Genomic DNA, 12,897 nt, shown 5'->3' with positions numbered 1-12,897 from the left:
TTCCATTATAGGTTATTATAAGATATTGACTATATCTCCCTGTGCTATACAGTAAACCTTTGTTGCTTGTTGCATATCTATTTTTTTAAATCTAATATTCTATGTATACTAAGTCGAACAAGTGGATTCAAAATGTCAAATTTTTTAGTTAGGTAAAAATTCATGTTTTCCAAAATATGTGTATATACATATTATTTATATATATGTATACAAGAGCTTTTCTACCATGCTTGATAAAGGCTTGAGGAAGAGTTTGAAAAAAAGAGGAAGAAGAAGAGATAGAGAAATTGGAAGCATAGGCTAAGTGAAATGAGAGCCTTGAATATGAAATAGAAAAGTAGAACAAACTAAATGAAAGTGATAGATCCTCATGTGGTCCGGTTGTTTTTAAACATGGCTGCTCATTAGAAATGTCAGGTTGGTTTGTTTCTCTTCCTTGGTTCCCGTCTTCCAACAAAAATTTGGAGCAATGGACCAAAAGGTGTAGAACAGCAGACAAGTTACAGCTCACTTCAGTTCAAGCAGATAGATCTTTCATTAGTTCAAAACTCCCAAAGGAGTCCTCCTCATCCTCTCTATCAATCCCTCTTAGCTTCCCCATTTTACCCTTCCAGTATCCTTTTGGTTGCACCCAGTGCAAAGTAGGGCTTGCACCCACCACCAATCAATGAAAGGGAATGCAAATGGGTATGTGCCCAAGGCTGTTGACAATTGTAAGTTATATAACAACAAGTTGTACTATATCTTCCCATAATTTCATCTTTTATAATTAGGTATAGAATATTCATGAGCCCTTAATTGGCTCCTAACTGCCTAAGGTTACTTGGGTAAGCCCCTGTGGTCATTTTGTATCCACTGTGTGCCTAGAACACATGTGCAAGAACTGAAGATCTCTGTGGTTATTTTGTAGTGTATGTATGAGCTCTCCTGGATGTGTCTGGAGTGGAGTTTAGAGGCAGGCTTGCATCTCTTTCAGCCACGCCTCCCCTCACAGCTCATGTCTAACTTCCTAACAGAAACATACCTGAAGAGGAGGAGCCAAGATGGCGGAGGAGTAAGACGGGGAGAACACTTTCTCCCCCACAAATTCATCAAAAGAGCATTTAAACGTCAAGTAAATTCCACAAAACAATTTCTGAATGCCGGCAGAGGACATCAGGCACCCAGAAAAGCAACCCAACTCTTCGAAAGGAGGTAGGAAAAAATATAAAAGACAAAAAAAAAGAGACAAAAGAGGGAGGGACGGAGTTCCATCCCGGGAAGGGAGTCTTAAAAAGAGAGAAGTTTCCAAACACCAGGAAACCTTCTCACTGCCGAATCTGTGCCGAGCTTTGGAAGCACAGAGGGCAATATAACAGGGAGAAAAAATAAACAATTAAAACTCGCAGATTGCGAGCCCTACAGTAACTCCCCCAGCGGAGAAGCAGCGCAGACGCCTGCACACGCCATTAGCAAGCGGGAGCTGGGCAGGGAGGCGCGGCGCGGGCTGCATCGCTGAGAGTAAGAATCTGGCCTGAATACCCTGAGCACTATCTGAGCGAAATAATTTGGGCTAGCAAACCAGACTGTGGGATATCTACCACGCGAAAAGCGAGCCCCAACCTAAGACACCGCCAGGCCCGCGCACGGAACAAAGGACTGAACAGAGATAGCCGGCTGCAGACCTTCCCCCTCCGGTAACAGGCAGCCAGAGCTGGAAGGGGACAATCGCAGCCCCAGAGAGACATTATCTATAAAACTGTAAGTAGGCTTCTTTGCTAACTAAAACTTCTTGGGGGTCTGGACGGTCAACATCTGCCTGAGAAGGTGCACCGGTTTTACACCCAGATAACCGAGTGGTGGGGAGGCGATAAGTCGTAGCCTTGGCGCTCGCCAAACACCTCATCACCTGAGCTGCTTGGACCTGGGAAGAGCACAAAATGCAGGCCCAACAGAGTCTGCGCCTCTGAGGACTACCCGAGTGCCTGAACCTGAGCGGCTTGGACCTGGGAGGTACATGCAGCCCAGGGCTGGCCTCAGATTGTTCTCGGCGGAACAACCTAGAGCTGGAGCAGTGTGGGCAGGGAGGCTACACGCGCCGTGAGTGGGGGCAGACCCAGTGTGGCTGAGGCACTGTGAGCGCACGCCAGTGTTATTTGTTTGCAGCATCCCTCCCTCCCTCCCCACAGCGCGACTGAACAAGTGAGCCTAAAAAAAAAAAAAAAAGTTTCCCCCACCGTCCCCTTTGTGTCAGGGTGGAAGCCAGACACTGAAGAGACCAGCAAACAGAAGAAGTTATAACAGAGGGAAACGCCTTGGAAGCTACAGGCAATAGATTAAAACCTGTGGTTACTATGGACTACATAGGAAGGGGCCTATAGATCTTGAGAAATATAAGTTGGACCAAGGAACTAGCCAAAAATGAACTGAACCCACCATACAACAAAACCAGAGAAAGTCCTAGATATATTTTTACTATTTTTACGATCATTCTTTCTTTCTTTCTTTTGTCTTTTTAATTAAAAAAAAAATTTTAAGTCCTCTATTGTTCCTTTAATTTTCACTTCTATAACCTATTACTTTGCAGAAAAAATAAAAAAGACCCTATTTTTTTCTTCTTCAGCAAACTTCATATATATATATTTTATAATTTTTTGACCTTGTTTTTTTTTCTTTTCTTCTTCTTTTCTTTAACATTGTATTTTTGAAATTCCAAACTCTACTCTAGTTTTTTAATATTAGCTTTTTGGTATATATTATCAATTTTGTACCTACAGTTTTCTTTTTTATAATTTCTGTGATTTTTTTTTTCTGTTTCATTCTCTTCTTCTTTTATATAACATTATATATCTGAAATTCCAAACTCTACTCTAGATTTTTAATTTATGCTTTTTGGTATTTGATATCAAATTTGTACCTGTATTTTCTTTATAATTTTTGCGACATTGTTTTTGTTTGTTTGTTTTCTCTCTTTATGTTTCTTCTTCCTTTTTTTAACATTGTATTTTTGAAATTCCAAACTCTACTCTAGATTTTTAATTTTTGCTTTTTGGTATTAGTTACCAATTTTGTACCTGTATTTTCTTTATAATTTTCGCGACCTTGTTTGTTTTTCTTTGTTCGTTTTTTCTCTTTCTTTTCCTTCTTCTTTTCTTTAACATCGTATTTTTGAAATTCCAAACTCTACTCTAGATTCTTAATTTTTGCTTTTATATATTTGTTACCAATTTTGTACCTTTAAGAACCCAATGTTCAGGACCCATTTTTCACTATGGAGCGAGATTACTGGCTTGACTGCTCTCTCTCCCTTTGGACTCTCCTTTTTCTCCACCAGGTCGCCTGTGTCTCCTCCCTAACCCCTCTCTACTCTACCCAACTCTGTGAGTTTATGTGTGTTCCAGATAGTGGAGAACACTTAGGGAACTGATTACTGGCTGGATCTGTCTCCCTCCTTTTCATTCCCCCCTTTTATCCCTCTGGCCACCTCTGTCTCCTTCCTCCTTCTTCTCTTCTCTGTATAACTCCGTGAACATCTCTGAGTGGTCCAGTTGTGGAGTGCACATAAGGAAGTGACTACTGGCTACCCCCACTATCTCCACTATTGATTCCACCTCATCTCAATTGGGCCACCTCTAACTCCCTCCTCCCACTTCTCTTCTCCATGTAACGCTGTGAACCTCTCTGAGTGACCCTCACAGTAGAGAAACTTTTCATCTTTAACGTAGATGTTTTATCAATGGTGCTGTATAGAAGGAGAAGTTTTGAAACTACTGTAAAAATTAGACCAATAACTGGAAGCAGGAGGCTTAAGTCCAAACCCTTACTCCAGGGAACTCCTGACTCCAAGGAACATTAATTGACAGGAGCTCATCAAACGCCTCCAAACCGACACTGAAACTAAGCACCACACAAGGGCTAACAAGTTCCAGGGCAAGACATACCAAGCAAATTCTCCAGCAACAAAGGAGCACAGCCCTGAGCTTCAAGATACAAGCTGCCCAAAGTCACCCCAAAACCATAGATATCTCATAACTCATTACTGGACACCAACCAGAACACCGACAGAAGCTTCCCTAAACAGGAAACCTTGACAAGCCACCTGTACAAACCCACACACAGCGAGGAAAAGCCACAATAAAGAGAACTCCACAAACTGCCAGAATATAGAAAGGACACCCCAAACTCAGCAATTTAAACAAGATTAAGAGACAGAGGAATACCCAGCAGATAAAGGAACAGGATAAAAGCCCACCACACCAAACAAAAGAGGAAGAGATAGGGAATCTACCTGATAAAGAATTCCAAATAATGATAGTGAAATTGATCCAAAATCTTGAAATCAAAATGGAATCACAGATAAATAGCTTGGAGACTAAGATTGAGAAGATGCAAGAAAGGTTTAACAAGGACCTAGAAGAAATAAGAGAGTCAATATAAAATGAATAATGCAATAAATGAAATTAAAAACACTCTGGAGGCAACAAATAGTAGAATAACAGAGGCAGAAGATAGGATTAGTGAATTAAAAGATAGAATGGTAGAAATAAATGAATCAGAGAGGATAAAAGAAAAACGAATTAAAAGAAATGAGGACAATCTCAGAGACCTCCAGGACAATATTAAACGCTACAACATTCGAATCATAGGGGTTCCAGAAGAAGAAGACAAAAAGAAAGACCATGAGAAAATACTTGAGGAGATAATAGATGAAAACTTCCCTAAAATGGGGAAGGAAATAATCACCCAAGTCCAAGAAACCCAGAGAGTCCCAAACAGGATAAACCCAAGGTGAAACACCCCAAGACACATATTAATCAAATTAACAAAGATCAAACACAAAGAACAAATATTAAAAGCAGCAAGGGAAAAACAACAAATAACACACAAGGGAATTCCCATAAGGATAACAGCTGATCTTTCAATAGAAACTCTTCAAGCCAGGAGGGAATGGCAAGACATACTTAAAATGATGAAAGAAAATAACCTACAGCCCAGATTATTGTACCCAGCAAGGATCTCATTCAAGTATGAAGGAGAAATCAAAAGCTTTTCGGACAAGCAAAACCTGAGAGAATTCTGTACCACCAAACCAGCTCTCCAACAAATACTAAAGGATATTCTCTAGACAGGAAACACAAAAACGGTGTATAAGTTCGAACCCAAAACAATAAAGTAAATGGCAAGGGGATCATACTTATCAGTAATTACCTTAAACGTAAATGTGTTGAATGCCCCAACCAAAAGACAAAGACTGGCTGAATGGATACAAACACAAGACCCCTACATATGTTGTCTACAAGGGACCCACCTCAAAACAGGGGACACATACAGACTGAAAGTGAAGGGCTGGAAAAAGATTTTCCATGCAAATAGGGACCAAAAGAAAGCAGGAGTAGCAATACTCATATCAGATAAAATAGACTTTAAAACAAAGGCTGTGAAGAGAGACAAAGAAGGTCACTACATAGTGATCAAAGGGTCAATCCAAGAAGAAGATATAACAATTATAAATATATATGCACCCAACACGGGAGCGCCACAATATGTAAGACAAATGCTAACAAGTATGAAAGGAGAAATTAACAATAACACAATAATAGTGGGAGACTTTAATACCCCACTCACACCTATGGATAGATCAACTAAACAGAAAATTAACAAGGAAACACAAACTTTAAATGATACAATAGACCAGTTAGACCTAATTGATATCTATAGGACATTTCATCCCAAAACAATGAATTTTACCTTTTTCTCAAGCGCACATGGAACCTTCTCCAGGATAGATCACATCCTGGGCCATAAAGCTAGCCTTGGTAAATTCAAAAAAAAATAGAAATCATTCCAAGCATCTTTTCTGACCACAATGCAGTAAGATTAGATCTCAACTACAGGAGAAAAACTATTAAAAATTGCAACATATGGATGCTGAACAACACGCTGCTGAATAACCAACAAATCACAGAAGAAATAAAAAAAGAAATCAAAATTTGCATAGAAATGAATGAAAATGAAAACACAACAATGCAAAACCTGTGGGACACGGTAAAAGCAGTCCTAAGGGGAAAGTTCATAGCAATACAGGCACACCTCAAGAAACAAGAAAAAAGTCAAATAAACAACCTAACTCTACACCTAAAGCAACTAGAAAAGGAAGAAATGAAGAACCCCAGGGTTAGTAGAAGGAAAGAAATCTTAAAAATTAGAGCAGAAATAAATGCAAAAGAAACAAAAGAGACCATAGCAAAAATCAACAAAACCAAAAGCTGGTTCTTTGAAAGGATAAATAAAATTGACAAACCATTAGCCAGACTCATCAAGAAACAAAGGGAGAAAAATCAAATCAATAAAATTAGAAATGAAAATGGAGAGATCACAACAGACAACACAGAAATACAAAGGATCATAAGAGACTACTATCAACAATTATATGCCAATAAAATGGACAACGTGGAAGAAATGGACAAATTCTTAGAAAAGTACAACTTTCCAAAACTGGACCAGGAAGAAATAGAAAATCTTAACAGACCCATCACAAGCACAGAAATTGAAACTGTAATCAAAAATCTTCCAGCAAACAAAAGCCCAGGTCCAGACGGCTTCACAGCTGAATTCTACCAAAAATTTAGAGAAGAGCTAACACCTACCCTGCTCAAACTTTTCCAGAAAATTGCAGAGGAAGGTAAACTTCCAAACTCATTCTATGAGGCCACCATCACCCTAATACCAAAACCTGACAAAGATCCCACAAAAAAAAGAAAACTACAGGCCAATATCACTGATGAACATAGATGCAAAAATCCTTAACAAAATTCTAGCAACCAGAATCCAGCAACACATTAAAAAGATCATACACCATGACCAAGTGGGCTTTATCCCAGGGATGCAAGGATTCTTCAATATCCACAAATCAATCAATGTAATACACCACATTAACAAATTGAAAAATAAAAACCATATGATTATCTCAGTAGATGCAGAGAAAGCCTTTGACCAAAGTCAACACCCATTTATGATAAAAACTCTCCAGAAAGCAGGAATAGAAGGAACATACCTCAACATAATAAAAGCTATATATGACAAACCCACAGCAAACATTATCCTCAATGGTGAAAAATTGAAAGCATTTCCTCTAAAGTCAGGAACAAGACAAGGGTGCCCACTTTCACCATTACTATTCAACATAGTTTTGGAAGTTTTGGCCACAGCAATCAGAGCAGAAAAAGAAATAAAAGGAATCCAAATTGGAAAAGAAGAAGGAGAACTCTCACTATTTGCAGATGACATGATCCTCTACATAGAAAACCCTAAAGACTCCACCAGAAAATTACTAGAACTAATCAATGAATATAGTAAAGTTGCAGGATATAAAATCAACACACAGAAATCCCTTGCATTCCTATACACTAAAAATGAGAAAACAGAAAGAGAAATTAAGGAAACAATTCCATGCACCATTGCAATGGAAAGAATAAAATACTTAGGAATATATCTACCTAAAGAAACTAAAGACCTATATATAGAAAACTATAAAACACTGGTGAAACAAATCAAAGAGGACACTAATAGATGGAGAAATATACCATGTTCATGGATTGGAAGAATCAATATAGTGAAAATGAGTATACTACCCAAAGCAATCTATAGATTCAATGCAATCCCTATCAAGCTACCAACAGTATTCTTCACAGAGCTAGAACAAATAATTTCACAATTTGTATGGAAATACAAAAAACCTCGAATAGCCAAAGCAATCTTGAGAAAGAAGAATGGAACTGGAGGAATCAACCTACCTGACTTCAGGCTCTACTACAAAGCCACAGTTATCAAGACAGTATGGTACTGGCACAAAGACAGAAATATAGGTCAATGGAACAAAATAGAAAGCCCAGAGATAAATCCACGCACCTATGGACACCTTATCTTTGACAAAGGAGGCAAGGATATACAATGGATTAAAGACAATCTCTTTAACAAGTGGTGCTGGGAAATCTGGTCAACCACTTGTAAAAGAATGAAACTAGAACACTTTCTAACTCCATACACAAAAATAAACTCAAAATGGGTTAAAGATCTAAACATAAGACCAGAAACTATAAAACTCCTAGAGGAGAACATAGGCAAAACACTCTCTGACATACATCACAGCAGGATCCTCTATGACCCACCTCCCAGAATATCGGAAATAAAAGCAAAAATAAACAAATGGGACCTAATTAACCTTAAAAGCTTCTGCACATCAAAGGAAACTATCAGCAAGGTGAAAAGACAGCCTTCAGAATGGGAGAAAATAATAGCAAATGAAGCAACTGACAAACAACTAATCTCAAAAATATACAAGCAACTCCTCCAGCTCAACTCCAGAAAAATAAATGACCCAATCAAAAAATGGGCCAAAGAACTAAATAGACATTTCTCCAAAGAAGACATACAGATGGCTGACAAACACATGAAAAGATGCTCAACATCACTCATTATCAGAGAAATGCAAATCAAGACCACTATGAGGTACCATTTCACACCAGTCAGAATGGCTGCAATCCAAAAGTCTACAAATAATAAATGTTGGAGAGAGTGTGGAGGAAAGGGAACCTTCTTACACTGTTGGTGGGAATGCAAACTAGTACAGCCACTATGGAGAACAGTGTGGAGATTCCTTAAAAAACTGGAAATAGAGCTGCCTTATGATCCAGCAATCCCACTGCTGGGCATACACACTGAGGAAACCAGAAGCGAAAGAGACACGTGTACCCCAATGTTCATCGCAGCACTGTTTATAATAGCCAGGACATGGAAGCAACCTAGATGTCCATCAGCAGATGAATGGATAAGAAAGCAGTGGTACATATACACAATGGAGTATTACTCAGCCATTAAAAAGAATACATTTGAATCATTTCTAATGAGGTGGATGAAACTGGAGCCTATTATACAGAGTGAAGTAAGCCAGAAAGAAAAACACCAATACGGTATACTAACGCATATATATGGAATTTAGAAAGATGATAACAATAACCCTGTGTACGAGACAGCAAAAGTGACACTGATGTATGGAACAGTCTTATGGACTCTGTGGGAGAGGGAGAGGGTGGGAAGATTTGGGAGAATGGCATTGAAACATGTAAAATATCATGTATGAAATGAGATGCCAGTCCAGGTTCAATGCACGATACTGGATGCTTTGGGCTAGTGCACTGGGACGACCCAGAGGGATGGTATGGGGAGGGAGGAGGGAGAAGGGTTCAGGATAGCGAGCACATGTATACCTGTGATGGATTCATTTTGATATTTGGCAAAACTAATACAATTATGTAAAGTTTAAAAATAAAATAAAATTAAAAAAAAATAAAATAAAAGAACATAAAAAAAAAAAAAAAAGAAACATACCTGAATCTCTGGTTAATTAAAAAAAAAAAAAAAGCAATACCTGGGCATTTGTATTTTTCAAAAAATTCCAACATAATTCTGATATGCATCTGGATTCTAAAAGTAATTACAGGTTTTTCTATTAAATGGTAGTTTTGGTGATATAGAATTCTATTACTTTTCTGTTGACCAAGCATGATACAATATTAATAGTTACATAATCACGATAGTGAAAGATGTGTATCAGTTTTCATAATCAATAGCCAGACCAAAAATAGTAATAATAATTACAGTTGTAAGCCATAATGGGAACATGATTAACCAAACAATATAAAATAATTACATACAGTTTGGGTGGAGAGGGGGTCAAGCACAGTGATGTGGTAAGTGGAAGTGCATACAAGCAAATGTTTTCATCTGCTCAGCCAGTCTATATCTTTCGGTTGGTGCATTTAATCCATTTACATTTAAGGTAATTATTAATATGTATGATCCTATTATTGTTTTCTTAATTTGGTGGGGCTTAATTTCTGTAGGTAGGTATTTTCCTTCTCTTGCATTGCCAGCCTAGAAAAGTTCCTTTAGCATTTGTTGTAAAGCTGGTGTGGTGGTGCTAAATTCTCTTAACTTTTACTTCTCTGGAAAGCTTTTGATTTTCCCATCAAATCTGAAGGACAGTCTTGCTAGGTAGAGTATTATTGATTGTAGGTTCTTCCCATTCATCACTTTAAATATATCATGCCATTCCCTTCTGGATTGTACAGTTTCTCTTGAGAAATCAGGTGATAGTTGATGGGAATTCCCTTGAATGTTATTTGTCATTTTCCTCTGTTGCTTTTAATATTTTATCTCTGCTTAATTTTTGTCAGTTTGATTACTCTATGCCTTGGTGTGTTCCCCCTTGGGTTTATCCTGCCTGGAATTCTCAGTGCTTTCTGGACTTGGTTGACTATTTCCTTTCCATTTTAGGGAATATTTCAGCTATTATCTCTAAATATTTTCTCAGGTCCTTTCTTGCTCTCTTCTCCTTCTGGGACCCCTACAATGTGAATGTTCGTGTGCTTAATATTGTCCCAGAGGTCTCTTAGAATGTCTTCATTTCTTTTCCTTCTTTTTTCTATATTCTGTTCTGCAGCAGTGATTTTCACCATTCTGTCCTTCAGGTTATTTATCTGTGTTTCTACATCAGTTATTCTGCTGTTGATTTCTTCTAGTGTTATTATTCATCTGTGTTTGTTATGTAGTTCTTCTAGGTCGTTGGTAAATATTTCTTGCTTCTTTTCAATCTTTGCTTCCATTCTTTTTCCAACACCTTAATCTTCACTATCATTATTCTGAATTTTTCTGGAAGATTGCCTATCTCCACTTCATTTAGTTGTTTTTCTGGGGTTTTATCTTGTCCCTTCATCTGGGACATAGTTTTCTGCTTTTTCATGCTGATTAACTTTCTGTAATGTGGTTTTTGTTATAGTTGCTGTAGGACTGTCATTGTTTGTTTCTTCTCTCTTACCTCTGATGGAGAAAGATAAGAGGCTTGTGTAAGCCTTCTGATGGGAGGGACTGGTGGTGGGAAAAATTGGAACTTTCTCTGGGGTATAGGGCCTTGCTCAATAAAGCTTTAATCCAATTATCTGCTGATGAGTGAGGTTGCATTCCTGCCTGATACTTTTTACCTGAGGAAACCCAACCCTCAGTTCTATGGGCTATCAGTTAAGTTCAGTTCAGTTCTTAGTCGTGTCCGACTCTTTGGGACCCCATGAATCGCAGCATGCCAGGCCTCCCTGTCCATCACCAACTCCCGGAGTTCACTCAGACTCACATCCATCGAGTCAGTGATGCCATCCAGTCATCTCATCCTCTGTCTTCCCCTTCTCCTCCTGCCCCCAATCCCTCCCAGCATCAGAGTCTTTTCCAATGAGTCAACTCTTGGCATAAGGTGGCCAAACTACTGGAGTTTCAGCTTTAGCATCATTCCTTCCAAAGAAATCCCAGGGCTGATCTCCTTCAGAATGGACTGGTTGGATCTCCTTGCAGTCCAAGGGACTCTCAAGAGTCTTCTCCAACACCACACTTCAAAAGCATCAATTCTTTGGCGCTGAGCTTTTTTCACAGTCCAACTCTCACATCCATATATGACCACTGGGAAAACCATAGCCTTAACTAGATGGACCTTTGTTGGCAAAGTAATGTCTCTGCTTTTCAATATGCTATCTAGGTTGGTCATAACTTTCCTTCCAAGGAGTAAGCGTCTTTTAATTTCATGGCTGCAGTCACCATCTGTAGTGATTTTGGAGCCCAAAAAAATAAAGTCTGACACTGTTTCCACTGTTTCCCCATCTATTTCCCATGAAGTGATGGGACCAGATGCCATGATCTTCGTTTTCTGAATGTTGAGCTTTAAGCCAACTTTTTCACTCTCCTCTTTCACTTTCATCAAGAGGCTTTTTAGTTCCTCTTCACTTTCTGCCATAAAGGTGATGTCATCTGCATATCTCAGGTTGTTGATATTTCTCCCGACAAACTTGATTCCACCTTGTGCTTCTTCCAGCCCACCGTTTCTCATGATGTACTCTCCAAATAAGTTAAATAAGCAGGGTGACAATATACAGCCTTGACGTACTCTTTTTCCTATTTGGAACCAGTCTGTTGTTCCATGTCCAGTTCTAACTGTTGCTTCCTGACCTGCATATAGGTTTCTCAAGAGGCAAGTCAGGTGGTCTGGTATTCCCATCTCTTTCAGAATTTCCCACAGTTTACTGTGATCCACACAGTCAAAGGCTTTGGCATAGTCAATGAAGCAGAAGCAGATTTTTCTGTAACTCTCTTGCTTTTTCCATGATCCAGAGGATGTTGGCAATTTGATCTCTGGTTCCGCTGCCTTTTCTAAAACCAGCTTGAACATCTGGAAGTTCATGGTTCACATATTGCTGAAGCCTGGCTTGGAGAATTTTGAGCATTACTTTACTAGCGTGTGAGATGAGTGCAATTGTGCGGTAGTTTGAGCATTCTTTGGCATTGCCTTTCTTTTTTTTTTTTTTTTTTCACGAGACTGGACGCACAAGAGGGCCACAAACACACCGTAGCCAGCAGTTACTGTTGGAGGACCTGCTCTCCTGGAAGACAGAAGGTATTAAATGTAAGGTGGGATAAGGAACACAGCCAGCCAGGACACCAAATGTGCAGACTTAAAAACCACGGCAAGAGTTAACGTTTGGGAGAAAAGTGCACATAAAATTGTAAGGCTTTTCTTGATGTCCAGAACGATAGTGTGAATCCTCAGAGTAAGAACATGAAGCTGGCATCCTCTCCCTGCTTCTCTGGGGCCGAAGCCACGGTCCAGGCAAAGAGCTCGCCTCCCATGCTGCACGTGTGGCATAGCGTTCTCACTGGTAGTTTGGGGCTGGGATGATTCTATTTCAGCCACGGTCGGTGAAGAGTCTTATTAAAATTCCCACTGCGAGGATAGCAACGGCCAAAACTGCAGCAGCCCTGCCCTACACAATCAGCTGGGTCCCCGTCAGGACGTCATGGCAGGGGCCGCCCTGATCAGCT

Source organism: Bos indicus x Bos taurus, chromosome 26 (assembly GCF_003369695.1).
Source record: "Bos indicus x Bos taurus breed Angus x Brahman F1 hybrid chromosome 26, Bos_hybrid_MaternalHap_v2.0, whole genome shotgun sequence".
Lineage (NCBI taxonomy): Eukaryota > Metazoa > Chordata > Mammalia > Artiodactyla > Bovidae > Bos > Bos indicus x Bos taurus.
This window is presented reverse-complemented; position numbering follows the sequence as displayed.